Genomic DNA, 13877 nt, shown 5'->3' with positions numbered 1-13877 from the left:
TATTGCACATGCTCAATTCTGTTAAATAGCAGCGAGAATGGTGAAATTCCGTGTCGCAATTTTATAAGCTCTGTTAACCGTCCAATCGAACATCATACAGAATTCAATTTGCACCTTCTCTATACTTTACGTTCTCTGGAATAACAAATTTGCTCAAGCCAGAGAACTTAAAACATAGAGAAGGTGCAGGTTCGACTGCGAACATTTGATAGATTCGTGAAAGGGAATTCGCCGCATTTGTTAACATTGTAGATCGGAATTCGCTTCACAATTTTAACATTGTTTACAATTCTCTGATATATTCTAACCGAGAATATGAAGAGACAGAAATATATGTATTTACGGCATATGATGACAAGGCATACATACATATATGCCGAAGCAGAGAATATGAAGAGACTCCCAACGAAGAATTTCGTTTTGTTTGTTAATATTTTGTTTAATTTTTGACACCGAAAAATGTGTACAAAACACATTATGTTCTCTGTCTCACATACCCAAGAATATGAAGAGACATAAATATACATATGTATGCATGCTCCTTTTAAGTTTTAAGTTCTCTGGCTCAAGTACCTTTCGTTTATTATTGTTGTCAGGTTATTTAGTAATTATTTTTAACTTTTTAGTTTGATGTGCTATAAACCCGTGCTTCTTAGTTTTTGTACTCTTGCAACCAGTTGCTACAGAGTATTATAGTTTTGTTCACCTAACGGTTGTACGTATTACCTAAAACTAAGCGATATACATAGATATAGGGTTATATATATACATACATACATATGTATATACATATATAAATGATCTGGATGACGAGAAAAGATGTAATCCGGTTGAGTGTCTGTCTGTCCGTGCAAGCTGTAACTTGAGTAAAAATTGAGACATCTTGATGAAACTTGGTATGCAAGTTTCTTAGTACAAAAAAAAAGTTTGAGTCGGAGATGGGCATAATCGGATGAGTGCCACGCCCACAAATCGCTATTAACCGAAAATCTGTAAAATGCTATAACTAAGCACTAAAATAAGATATAAAACTCATATTTGACAAAGGAAATCGCAGTAGCCAGGGGCACCTGTGGGAAAAAAAATTTGAAAAGGTGGGCGTGGCCCCGCCCTCTAATAAGTTTAATGTATATATCTCCTAAACCATCTAAGCTACAACAACCAAATACGAATCTTATAAGAATTCCTACCTACATACATTGTAAAAATGGATGAAATCGGATGAAAACACCGTTCACTGCCCATAATACGGTACTGTTCAAAGCTGCTAAAAGCTCGATAAATCAATAACTAAATGCGCCAGAGACGCAAAAATTTGCCGCCGGGATGTTATGCCAAGACTTTATAGGGACCGTGGTAAAAATTGGACGATGGGTGTGGCACCGCCTACTTTTTGGTGAAATCCCATATCTTGGAACCCGACTGACCGCTTTCGACAAAATTTGGTATTTGATATTGTTTTATATTTCTATGTAACATTGTGAAAATAAGCGAAATCGGGCATGCCTATTTCTCATATAGCACAATTTTAAATTCCACTTGATTCGTTCAGTTTCCAGTACACAAACCAAGAATGAATTAATACAACTTTGCGCGAATAATGTCTTTAATGTGTGCCTCCTTAGACCAAAAATTATTTAAATCCAATAAAAAACTGTTCAAACCCTTAAGTTCCAAATATTTAGACCCCAGTACTTGTAGTTGACTTTTGATCGAAAATCTCGGTCAATGTGATATACATATACAAGTATAACTGAAATTAAGGGATAATCCTTTTCTTACAATGGTATGTCTGTATGTCAAAACCGGATTGAACCGGACCAATACTTCCCTTATATATCCGCATATATCGGCCAATATGTGAGTTATCTCAATGAAAATGAGATAGCGTGTTTTACACATAACAGTGTATCTTTGTGACTAAAATAGTTAAATTTAAGCAAAAAATTGGCCTACCCCTATATAACTAACTGGCTGACCCCGCAGCCGTTGTCCTGCGTGAAATTATGTGTTTTGAAATGAAAAGAAAGTTAAATTTATCATTTAATTTTTGTTTTTTTCAATGTAACGCAGCTTGATAAACAACATATTTTGGTTTCTGTTCCGGTGCACAGAAAGATAGTTTTCCAACTCGTGAGCACGCCACGGCCGTATGAAAAACATAACATTTCCAAATTTATGCCTCACACTATGCGACTATCTTTAGGTGATTGTCATCTCACATGCAATTTTCACTGGAAACGAAATACGTTTGAACTGAAATGGGAAATCGTTAGAACTCAAAGGAATTCGTAGAATCAAGCATTCTGCTCCTTGTATTCGATAGGTGCGTCACAATCAGTCGGGTTCCATTACACAGTTTCGTGGCATGATGATTGCGAAACATAATAACGACCGATCCTACTTTGAGACGCAAATGATGCGATGGAATACCAAGCCTGTCCAAAGAATTTAGAAATACCACTGTATAATTCACGGCGCCGTCTTCATTGTCAAGACGATCGATCGATTTGTATGAGCGCAAGTCTCCCGGAATTTGACTTTGAATCTTCCAGTTTAAGTCAACAACATCGGTATTTTTGGCAGCTAACATTGCGCGTGCACTTAAGGAATCGTAGTTACGATAATTTGGCCAATGTCCGAACTTTTGTGATGAGTTCATCTTTCGTGAATTGACAAAGGGAAGATGGAATTGATATCGAACCACCGGAAGTATCAACCGAAATTGCACCATTTACAATTTTTAGCGATGTCATTTTTGTTCGTATCCTATAATTGACGCGGATTTGAAGGCTGATATGTCGAAATGATTATCGCGGAAAGTGTGCGAACTTCATTTTCATTCCAGTGATCAACATGTTCCAGCAATTGTAATTGCTGCCTTACTTCTCCAAAACTTGCACACACCGTACCATTCACAATAAGCAAAAGCAGTAAGTTGAACCGCGTACATTAATCAATAGCAACCGAAGGTAGAAGCAGTAGTCGTTTTTCGGGTGGATTGTGTAAATTCGTCCTAATGTAATGAAATAAGTAAAGTAGTTTTGTAAAATATTTTTTTGCTGGTGAAATATAGATTTTTGCAGGTAATAATTATAAGTTATTATTCGTAAAAATGCGTTAATAAAAATATGGTTTGATCACAAATAATCTATAATAAATCGTGATAAAAATCTTGTTAAAAAAAAATAATTTTATTGATAAATTCAATTGTCCGGTTGAAGGAATTAAAATTAAGTCAAATTCCAATGTCGGTTACTAAAATTCAGATAAACTACATATTCCAATATCCGGACTGGCAGATATTTCAATAATCTATAAGTTTTATCTCAATTTAAAAAAATGTTTGTAACGAGTGAACAAACTTGCACAAAAAACGTGTTCTTACTAAGAAAGCGATTTAAACGGCATTAACAGACATCCAAAATAATGCGTTAAGCCTCCGAAAAGCGTCCAGTATTTATGGAATTCCTAATTCCACCATTCAATATCGCCTCAACGAAAAAGTATTTGAGAAAGTGTCCGAGATTTCTTTAAAATTTGGTACCCGATCATTTTTGACAAAGGAAGAAGAACACATCATTGTCTCGTAACGATGTAACAAAAAAAAATGAAACAATTTAATAAAAAAAATGAAACAATTTTTTTTTGTATACCTGAGAAAACCAAAACCACTAAAATAGTATCTGGATTGCGAATAGTTTGGCACAATTTAAAAACGACTTTCTCCCATCAAGTTCCATTTAATGTTGAGCATTCCTTTTTACCCGCGTAATTCTTAAAATCGTACGTGTGTATATCCATATTTCGAGTCACAAACATTCCAAATTTTAATGCAACGTTTAGTCAGTTTCAACGGAAGCTTTAGAGAAGATCGGCCTTTAAATTTCGCCATAGATTCGTCGATGCGTTGACGTAAACTAGCGGTAGGAGCTTTGGCAAATGTATATTTCAAACAATTGGTAACTTCTTCCATATAATAAAACGTAGATGCTGCTTCGGGTTTCTCAGGGAAGTTAAAGTATAATTTTGACATTAAGATCTGAAAAAGAGTTCGCGACATCGCTTCGTAATATATTCTTAGTCAGAAGCATTAAAACCATTTATGTCAGAGTCGCTGGAATTTAGAAAAACACTGCTTTCTAATATTCATTCTGTAAAATTGAAAGATACAAATTCTATAAATATTTCCATTGCGGAAATGTATATCAATGGGATTATATGTATGTATGTATGTCCGGCGAATTTGAATTAAACAAATCCAATGGGGTCATATGTATATCCCAAATGTACAAAACCCCAAATAAACGAATATATTTACAGCATATTGTTGGGAGCTCACCTTACCTATGTATATCTAAAAACACTTATTTTATTCTCTCAAATGAATTTAATAAGCGGAAAGAATTTTATACGTTTACAAATGGGCAACACAAACACGTTCATTGAAAGTTGCTGTCGTTAAATTGTAATAAAAGGTTCTACACTTATTGAATGAATTAAAATCATTAAAAATTGTAATAAAAGGTTCTACACTTATTGAATGAAATAAAATCATTAAAAATTGAAGTTGCTTGTCTTAAATTCTGAGTTGTCATTGGGAGAAACTAAATCCATTAAAAAAGGAAGATCTGCAGTTAGCAGGGAATTATTTAGAAAGTTATTTTCCTTTGCTGCTTAATTTGCTGAAGAGTAGATACTAAAATCGAGGACATTTTAGAAGATGTTGAATGGCGATGAGGCTTTTCATTTTGTGAAAAAAGGGGGTGGGGGTTATAGCAGGGAAAGGTTACAAAAACGTCTACCAAATATCGTCTGCGTTAGAAAAGGATACTATAACAGTATTGATTGTTATATCCGCTAATGGCACTATATTTCCACCGATAGTTATCTTCCCTTACTTAAGTCTACCAAGATGTAGGACGTACTGAAAAATGTACGTTCTTACAAAATATATATGCCAGCACACAGGTTCTTTGATGACCGGGTACTGGAGAAATTCGGCTTATTTTAAAAAACATCCTGATATCCAACACTGATATAATATATTTGGTCGTCTTTAAAATAGTTAATCGTTCTGAATTGACATCAAATCTCTCCACATCATTGAATACTTGTTATATATTGGTATACAAAGTCGAATAAAAGATAAGTGCAAGTTTACTTATTCAAAGAGGGTTGATAACGCGTTGACGACGAACCTCATCCATCAACATCAACTGATAATCAACACGTCAATAAAATAAAGAAATAGGTGCTTTAGTATCGACGATTAAACAGTCATTGATCTTACTGTCATCGTTGGAATATCGGAAGGTTCATTGAAAACCATTTTGAAAGATCATTTGAATCTAAAAGTGAAAGCACAATTTTTTCAAAAACAGCGTCCCGTTAACTTCTGCAGAACAATGCTTTCCGACTATGAAGATGTCATGAAACGTATTATTATTGACGATGAGTTTTGGATCTGTGCTTACGATAACATCAAAGCAGGTCAAAAATCAAGGTAATGTTGATAGTTTTCTTCGATTATAGAGGAGTGCACTACTCCGAATTCCTTCCGATCGGCCAAACTGTCAACAAGGAATATTATTGTGTTAAGCGTGGTTTGCGTGAAGCTATAATGCACCGTCGCATACGATTAACCGTGAGTTTTTCGCCAATTTTTCAGCCAATATCGTGCCGCAACTATCGTATTCAACTGATTTAGCTCCAACTGACTTCAGTAAACTCAAAGGATCGTTCCGGAGAAACCGTTTTGAGTCATTTGAAGACATTAACCGTGAAGCTACCCGCTTGAAGGCTATTTCTGAATTTCACTTTAACAACTGTTTCAAGGAATGAAAAACGCTAGCACAAGTATATTGTTTGTTTAACAATTGTTTCGAGGATTGTTTGAAGAGTAAATTAAGAATTTTAAAATTGTGAATAAGTCCTTACTATTTTTTGTTCGTGATAGTATTATTGAGTATTGTGCTTTAAGATTACAGCGAACAATCCATTTGTTAACAGTTGTTTTTATTATTTACATTTATTACTAATACAAATTATCCATTTAAATGAATGTATGTAGTTTAGAATTATTTCAAATTGAGAATATTTGAAAATAAACCAATACAAATTCATATATCTGCATGTACATATGTGCATTCCAAATACATTCTCATTTTTGCTACAAAAATTAAAAAATTCGGTATAAGTGTTAAAAGAAGAGTAGTAACCATTTACCAATGCCAATTTACTGTTAAAATGCTATACAAAAAAGACTAATAGCTGAAAATATTTGCGGGAGACGAGACTTGTCTCGTACTTTTGCCATTGTCAACCCCTGCTCGAAGATATTTTCTATTTTTGGACATGTTTGAAATGATGTGAGAACGGAATAGCTATATGTGTACACGAGTGTACCTTTCTGTAGCTGAGTATTGGTGATGCTGCAAACTGGCGTACGTCGGGGTGGAGTTAAATTTTTCAGTGTCTCACGAAGCAATTGGATGTTGAAGATGCCAAATGAAATTGGATAATTTTCATTATATGGTACTATATACTACATACTGCAAACATATTTAGGAGGCATGAGCGCAAAATAAGGGTTACAATGGTGAATATTTAGTATTATAGCATGAAGAAATTGAAATTATAGCATGTTAATTTTATAATAAGTAATACAAGAACTAGCAGAAAACTCTAAAGAGTCATAATTATGTACATATTCGAATTTACGTTCCTGTGTACTTACTTACATACCATGTATGTATATATTAAACTAATTTTCCACATTACTGTAGCGTTTTTATTATGCACATACAGACGTCTGGGAATGCTTAAGTGTATGCACATTCTTTTTAGATATTGAAATAAATATTACGAAAATGTCATCTCGCTAGAACACACACACATATGCTTGCATTAATATAAATCATAATTCATGAGATGATTTTTTCCATTCAGCTAAAACTATCTGGTGAGCATAGACATACATATCTAAATATACATATAAATATATAGTTCAGATGCAACAGATAACGTGTTGCTTACAAGCGCATGTTTTATTTTCTTACGAATATAATAATTTAATGAAAGTATAAAAATTTAAATCTTACGGGGGCGTTTGTTATGATCTTCTGTAGTCACAATTTTTCTTTACATTTAGTCGTGTTTATCCCAATTCAACATAGAAAGAAAATCTACCGATTGGTATTCGGCTTAAGAGGGAGGTACGTAGTATCGGCATCTAGAAAACTCACCTCATTATAGTATTTGATAATTCACCATACATTCCCAACATGCATACATACATACATACGAAACCATTTCTATTTTTATTTTGTGTTGATTGAGACTTTAATGGTATGTAATTCTATTTATTACAGTGACTAACGAATGTCCATCGGAAATAATTACAACCAATAACTATTAATATACTGATCAATAGAAACAACTTACTTATGTACCATATATAGGGTAATACAAAGCATGCGCGTACATAGTTCATTGAGAAACAAGATTGCATTCCCATATTCACAGATACCTGTATGTAAATATGTATAACAGTATGTAAAACACCCTTTATTGAAGAAGTAAACTCCCCACGTTGGTGTAAACGAGACAACGCAAGACGAGACAGGTGAATGGATATGTTTGAAAGATTAACGGCGCTACTCTGGTGGAGCTGCTTTGATATTTGTTTGTGTTCGTGCGTATCATTAGAGCGTGTACTGGTTTTAAGTTGAAGTTTCAACGAAGTGATGATTTAGTTTCGGACTGTTATTGAAAACGAATGGTTAATGTTTTCCAATGATAAATTATAATCGCATGCTAACGAATATTTGGTTAAAAATCTCGATACCGACGGTATTACGAGTATTACTTATACAATTCACGGTAGTTGAAATAATTGATTTGTGTATATAACTTTCAGTATTAGGAATACGTTTGGTAACTTTCAATTCCTATAGTACAAATATACCTAAACGGAAATATTCTGTGAGAGAAGAGTGATGCAAATACTTACATACAATGATACAGCAATATGTTAATGTTCTACAAGAAAATATTTGTTTAAGATGTACGCACATTTAACGTTATAACCCTTTATGTATATGTGCAACCATCGATACTAGAGCTTAACTAAAATGATTAACTTTACCTGGAACGTTGCAGAAATGGATTTTACTCAAAATGAAAACGCCATTGACAGTGCATTAAAAGTAACAAAAGGTAGTACTAAATCATTTCAAGATCTCCTCGATCAAAGTCCGACAGATACTTTTATTGTTGTATTCCATCTGATTTTATAAAAAGTGTATACATATATGTATAACTCAATAGGCACAATTTTTTTATACCCTGAACAGGGAATATTAAGTTTGCTAAGTTTGTAAAACATGTAAAAACGTCGGAGACGTTGTATGTATTATGAGTATTGATCAAAGTGACGAGCTGAGTTCATTTAGTTATATCCGTCTGCTGCCTGTCTGTATATAAGCGAATCAGTCTCTTAGCTTTTGAGATATCGATCCGAAATGTACGCCTTTTTCTTCCAAGAACCCCAATGGAATTGCCGATATTGGACTGGAACTTTCTTATTTGATAAGGCACTTTCACCAAATTTGATTATTGTCCAAAGCAATGGTACAATCTGCGAATACTTATATAGTATTGGAGCTTCGGTGCAACCGAAGTTCAAGTTTTTCCTTGTCAAAAGCAAAGGTACAACGGTAATGGTGACAATATTAATAGTGATGAAGACATTATTATTAAGACCAGTAATAAATGTGATTAGCGCATATACAGAATACACATTTTTTGATAATATTACTAATGTAGTAGTATCTTAGAAATATTATAAACGACTGATAACTAAACAACATATAAAATAAACGAAGTATATGGTACAAAATAACTATATCGCAAGTAAATGAATAATCGTTTATACTATGTACATACATACATATATGTATGAATGATAGAATACCAGGTTGGGTTTTCAGTAGGTCTCTTACTTACAACTACATTTCATGTGTAGCATAAAATAAAAATCACATTTGCATATTAAAAATGAAAGTTCGTTAGTTTTTTTAAGGATTTGGCATAATAATTAAGTAACTACATATATGGACTATAGCTTTAATTTCATATGTATAATATGGACTGTATTGTTTCAATACCTGTTCTAATATATTTTAGGGTGTGTCATTCTGAGTCAACCTTTTTTTTAACTGAAAAACAGGCTAAAAACTTTCGAAAATGTGAAAAAGAAAGTCGCTCAAAAGATGAGCTCTTAATATTAATATTAAGAGGTGCCTGTTTCAAATTTTCTGTGTTCCATATAAATTACATGGAAAAAAAATCATTTTGTTTGTGGTGGTTATTGTGCGGAGGTTATTATATGTGCACGCGATGGCTGCCAGTAGGGATGGTAAACTCGATTCCAATACTACTCGAGAATCGAGTTTTCTCGTAAAATAATCGATTTTTCGGAATCGATCTTCAGTAGTCGAATTCGATTAAGAATCGATTCTTGACATTCGAAAAATCGATTATTTACGAGAAAAGTCGATTCTCGAGTAGAATGGGAATCGAGTTTACCATCCCTACTGCCAGCCATCGCGTGCACATATAATAACCTCCGCACAATAACCACCACAAAAAAAAATGATTTTTTTTTCATGTAATTTACATATGTGGAAAATAGAAAATTTGAAACAGGCACCTCTTAATATTAATATTAAGAGCTCATCTTTTGAGTGACTTTTTTCACATTTTCGAAAGTTTTTAGCCTGTTTTTCAATTGAAAAAAAAGGTTGCCTCAGAATGACACACCCTAATATATATAGTTATATATATTTTACAGAATCTGTGTATGTATATATATTTACGAGCTAAAAGCGATTTCCATTATCCATTTTATCCAAATTTATCCCTATGTGTTATGGCATATTTTACCAATCATATTTTCACTAAATATATTATCTAGGGTTTATGTACATACATACATACATACATATTCCTTAATATTACTTAAGTAATTATTTTTGGGGGCTAGTGTTCCACGTATTTGTATGAATAAAATACACCATGAGTCATTAGAAACTAAAATAGCTATTGGGGTACTCACAACCCGTCGTAAAGCATCGTAAAATCGTAAAATTATACATTTTTACACTTGTTTAAAAAATTTGTTGTTGGATTTCATACAAAAATGAGCTTACACATTTACAATTCTCAATGCTATGTTTTCGAATCGTTATAACTTATAACTTTATGAGACTTGTGAAAACCCTATATATTTTTATTTTTTTATAAACATAAACAACAAAAACTGGGAGTTGTTATTGTCGAGGGTTCGTCGATAAGTTGACGTTGAAGTACTGTTTAGTTTTCGGTTGTTTTGTTTTTAATATTTTTTTCAATACTTTTTTTTTAAATGGCACTGCTCATAATATTCGTATATCTCTACCTCTTATAAACCTGCAGGTAGTGAAAATAATGATGACAACGGCTGGAAGTTTTTAATGGAGCTAAAAAAGTTAATGGGAAACGCGGATTATTTTCATTCTGGAAATATCATTCAAATGTCAAAAAATCTAATACCGAATAGGTGATCGAGTTGAATGATTGCTAAGTGAAGGCTTCATATCGAAATCGAAGGTAGTTTTTGAAATCATCTGTAGCTCCAATTTTATATATTTTTATATTTTTTCTTTTATTATTTTTTGATAATAATGATGTAATTTTAAACATAAAAGACATCACTCTAATAGAGTACAACATTTATCGAAAATACTTCAAAGTATTTGATATAAATAAGTGTGTATATGCACAGTTATATTTCAAGAGCAATGGATACATTATTTCTAAACTAGAGAACTATGTACCTTCAGTTCGGGAGAGATTGAATAAAATTTCAAAATAATATATAAATAAGTATGTATGTATGTACATATATGTGAGTACTGACGTAGTTCTTAAATATAGGAAGCGTTTGAAAATAATTTCATTCTCCTCACACATCTTTGATTGTAAAGATGATAGAAGATTAATGACGCTGAAATAAGTATTGACTGCTTCAACCTCTCACTTGAATTCATGGAGAGAACTTGCATAGTTATATTGGCTTTACGCAAATCTCCGTATCAAATTTCTTAATAGTGGAACAGAGTAGAGGCAATTTGAAATACACCGCATACCAAAACGAATGAAAAAGTGTGCCCTTTACAATTATCGCGGTTAAAAGCTTCTCGAGTATTTTCTTTGTTGGTTACGTTACATCAATTATATATCATAATGATAACAATTGCTTTCCATACAATTTTGCTGATGACTTTCTATTTGAGTGCGTGCAATAAATAATTTTAATATTATTTTGTAAACTAGTTTATAAAATACATATATTCGAAATTTATCATTTTTTGTATTTTAAGAAACACATTTATTATAATTTTTTATTTTGCAAATAACATTAGCTAAATATTGAAAATAAGAATATGAACAGGAAAACTTGAACCTTATTTCATTCTTCACTCTTTACAGGAGACGGAGAATTATGCCAAGCTTGTCTGTGGAAGGCCGCTCTTTTCAAAAGCCAATGTTTTCTCATTACTTCTAATTACATATAATACTTTGTGTATATTAATTCATTTATAATATTGTGTCATCCAAAAAGTAATATTCATTGACATATCATAAATAACCAAGGAGTGGTAAGAGGACAAAAAAACCTCCTTCTGAAATCTGCGTTTTTTTAGCCACTGAGAAGTTCATCAGATTAGCAATAAATAAATAGATAATAACGATGCGAGGTAATTACGGTGCATTATAAAGTCTCACTGATTACTAAAAACTTAACTTACCTCGTTAATATTTATTATAGCGAATCAATTAATTTTATAAATTACATAAATGCTTATTGGGTCTGCATATGTATATGCTTACTTATATGCATACTTCTGTATATGCATATAGTCGCTAAATATTATTCAAATATTTTACAGGGAGTGGCATCTTATCACCATTGATACAGAAGTACCAGATATAGAAAACATCACCGCTGCTTTCAAGAGATATTGTAAATAAAAAGTAAAAACAGGAAAACTCGGCGCAAATTATTATTATCATAATATCTATAATGAAATTGTAATTATGAATGAAATATATCTTTGAAATATATTATTCAGAAACACTTTGAGATATCGTATAACTTGAATCTAAAATTTCGAAAATTTTTAAGTACTCATAATAACTGAAGTGCTGCAATATAATTCATCCCATTATAAAACTCAGATATAAACTTCTACATATTTTTTATTCTAGTGATTCTATATTTTGTGTTCTATAGTGGTATGGTATATGTATAAAGAAGTTATTTTGGTACAAATGGTAGGTAAGATCATTCATTTTTCATACCTTAATCATTTTGAAGATTAAATACTTTCACGTTCAAACTTGTGAATTGGATAATAAGCGCAAAAATGTAATATTTTGTATTTTTCAAGTAGTGCATATTCCTATTTAACCAAGCAAATACATGTGAATGGTACTCGATACCCACAAGGTACTTGCACACGAGTTGGGTGAAGTACTCATTACTTCCATCTGAGTAATTTTATTGAAACAACAATAACATAACTTAATAAGTCAATAAAAGCTCGAAAATAACTCTTTGCAGCTGTTATTCATATGGGCGAATGCTATATAAAAGAAAATACAGTTTTGCGAATGCAGAAATATGTATATATGTATAGTATATATGTATGTATGTATATATAAAAAATGAGCAACCAGCGTGCGACCAATATTTTTCGTTAACTGTAAAATATTGTATCCGAAAATAACAATAAATTCCAAGTAATGTAAGTCAAATAAGGTGCACTCAAAGGAGTCTAGTTTTTGTCTTTTAGCAATCACTCGTCACAATTTAGTTACATATGTATGAAATGCAACTATTTGCAAATCTGTATTTACATATGTACATATACATGCATACAATATTAATAAAAATCCTTTGATACGAATAGTGGAAATAATAATTAATATAACACATTTATAGCTATATACCTATATATGTATATATATATATATATATACATATGTAATATATTATATATTGTATATAGAAACTCCTTTATGTGCACCTTATTTGACTTACATTACTTGGTATTTATTGTTATTTTCGGATACAATATTTCACGGTTAACGAAAAATATTGGTCGCACGCTGGTTGCTCACTTTTTCTCACCACCTCTTGTAGGCAAAGCATGAAATTTGCAGTCAGTAAATCGTCGGTATATTTTTCACCCTGTTTGTATTACATATTTTTTTTCACAACTGCCAACTCACTGCCTTTACAATGACTTTTATTGTTTATTTTTGTTTAGCACATTACTTCCTATTTATATGCCGGTTTTATTATATTTTCATTACATATTAATCACACTTGAGAAATACTTGATATATTTCGATGTGCTCGTTATGAGAAATTCGAAATTGTTTCCAAATCTGCATGTATGTCTGCATTAACATTTCAATTTGCAGGGTTAAAATGCAGATATTTGAAGTGCAATATGTATACTTAAATTTTAAGGTGAACATATCCTGTAGAGTACCATAATTTGGTATACTTTGATTTGATTTAACATAACATGATATTATTTTTTTAATAGACATCAACGATCATTACATTTTAATAGAAATTAATCAATTTTAAAACCACCGATAAGTGTCCAGATCAGTGCGAGATTCAAGTTGAAGACAAATATATAAACGTACATACATATGTATTATCTATATACATACTATATATCTATGTTCCTATGCATTTTATTATTAACCGAAGCGTCCGTTGTGAAGATTAAAAGCGTAATAAGATCACAAAA

At 31.9% G+C, this 13877-nt stretch overlaps 1 long non-coding RNA gene across 1 annotated transcript; it reads left to right on the top strand.

The window, feature by feature from the left end:
* Positions 1–7728: 7728 nt before the first annotated feature.
* Positions 7729–12190, top strand: LOC126758817 (uncharacterized). The gene is made up of 4 exons (XR_007666898.1): positions 7729–7884; positions 10480–10653; positions 11536–11804; positions 11997–12190. It is a non-coding gene; the product is annotated as an uncharacterized LOC126758817 (long non-coding RNA).
* Positions 12191–13877: the final 1687 nt, after the last annotated feature.

Source organism: Bactrocera neohumeralis, chromosome 5, assembly GCF_024586455.1.
Source record: "Bactrocera neohumeralis isolate Rockhampton chromosome 5, APGP_CSIRO_Bneo_wtdbg2-racon-allhic-juicebox.fasta_v2, whole genome shotgun sequence".
Taxonomy (NCBI): Eukaryota; Metazoa; Arthropoda; class Insecta; order Diptera; family Tephritidae; genus Bactrocera; species Bactrocera neohumeralis.
This window is presented reverse-complemented; position numbering and strand designations above follow the sequence as displayed.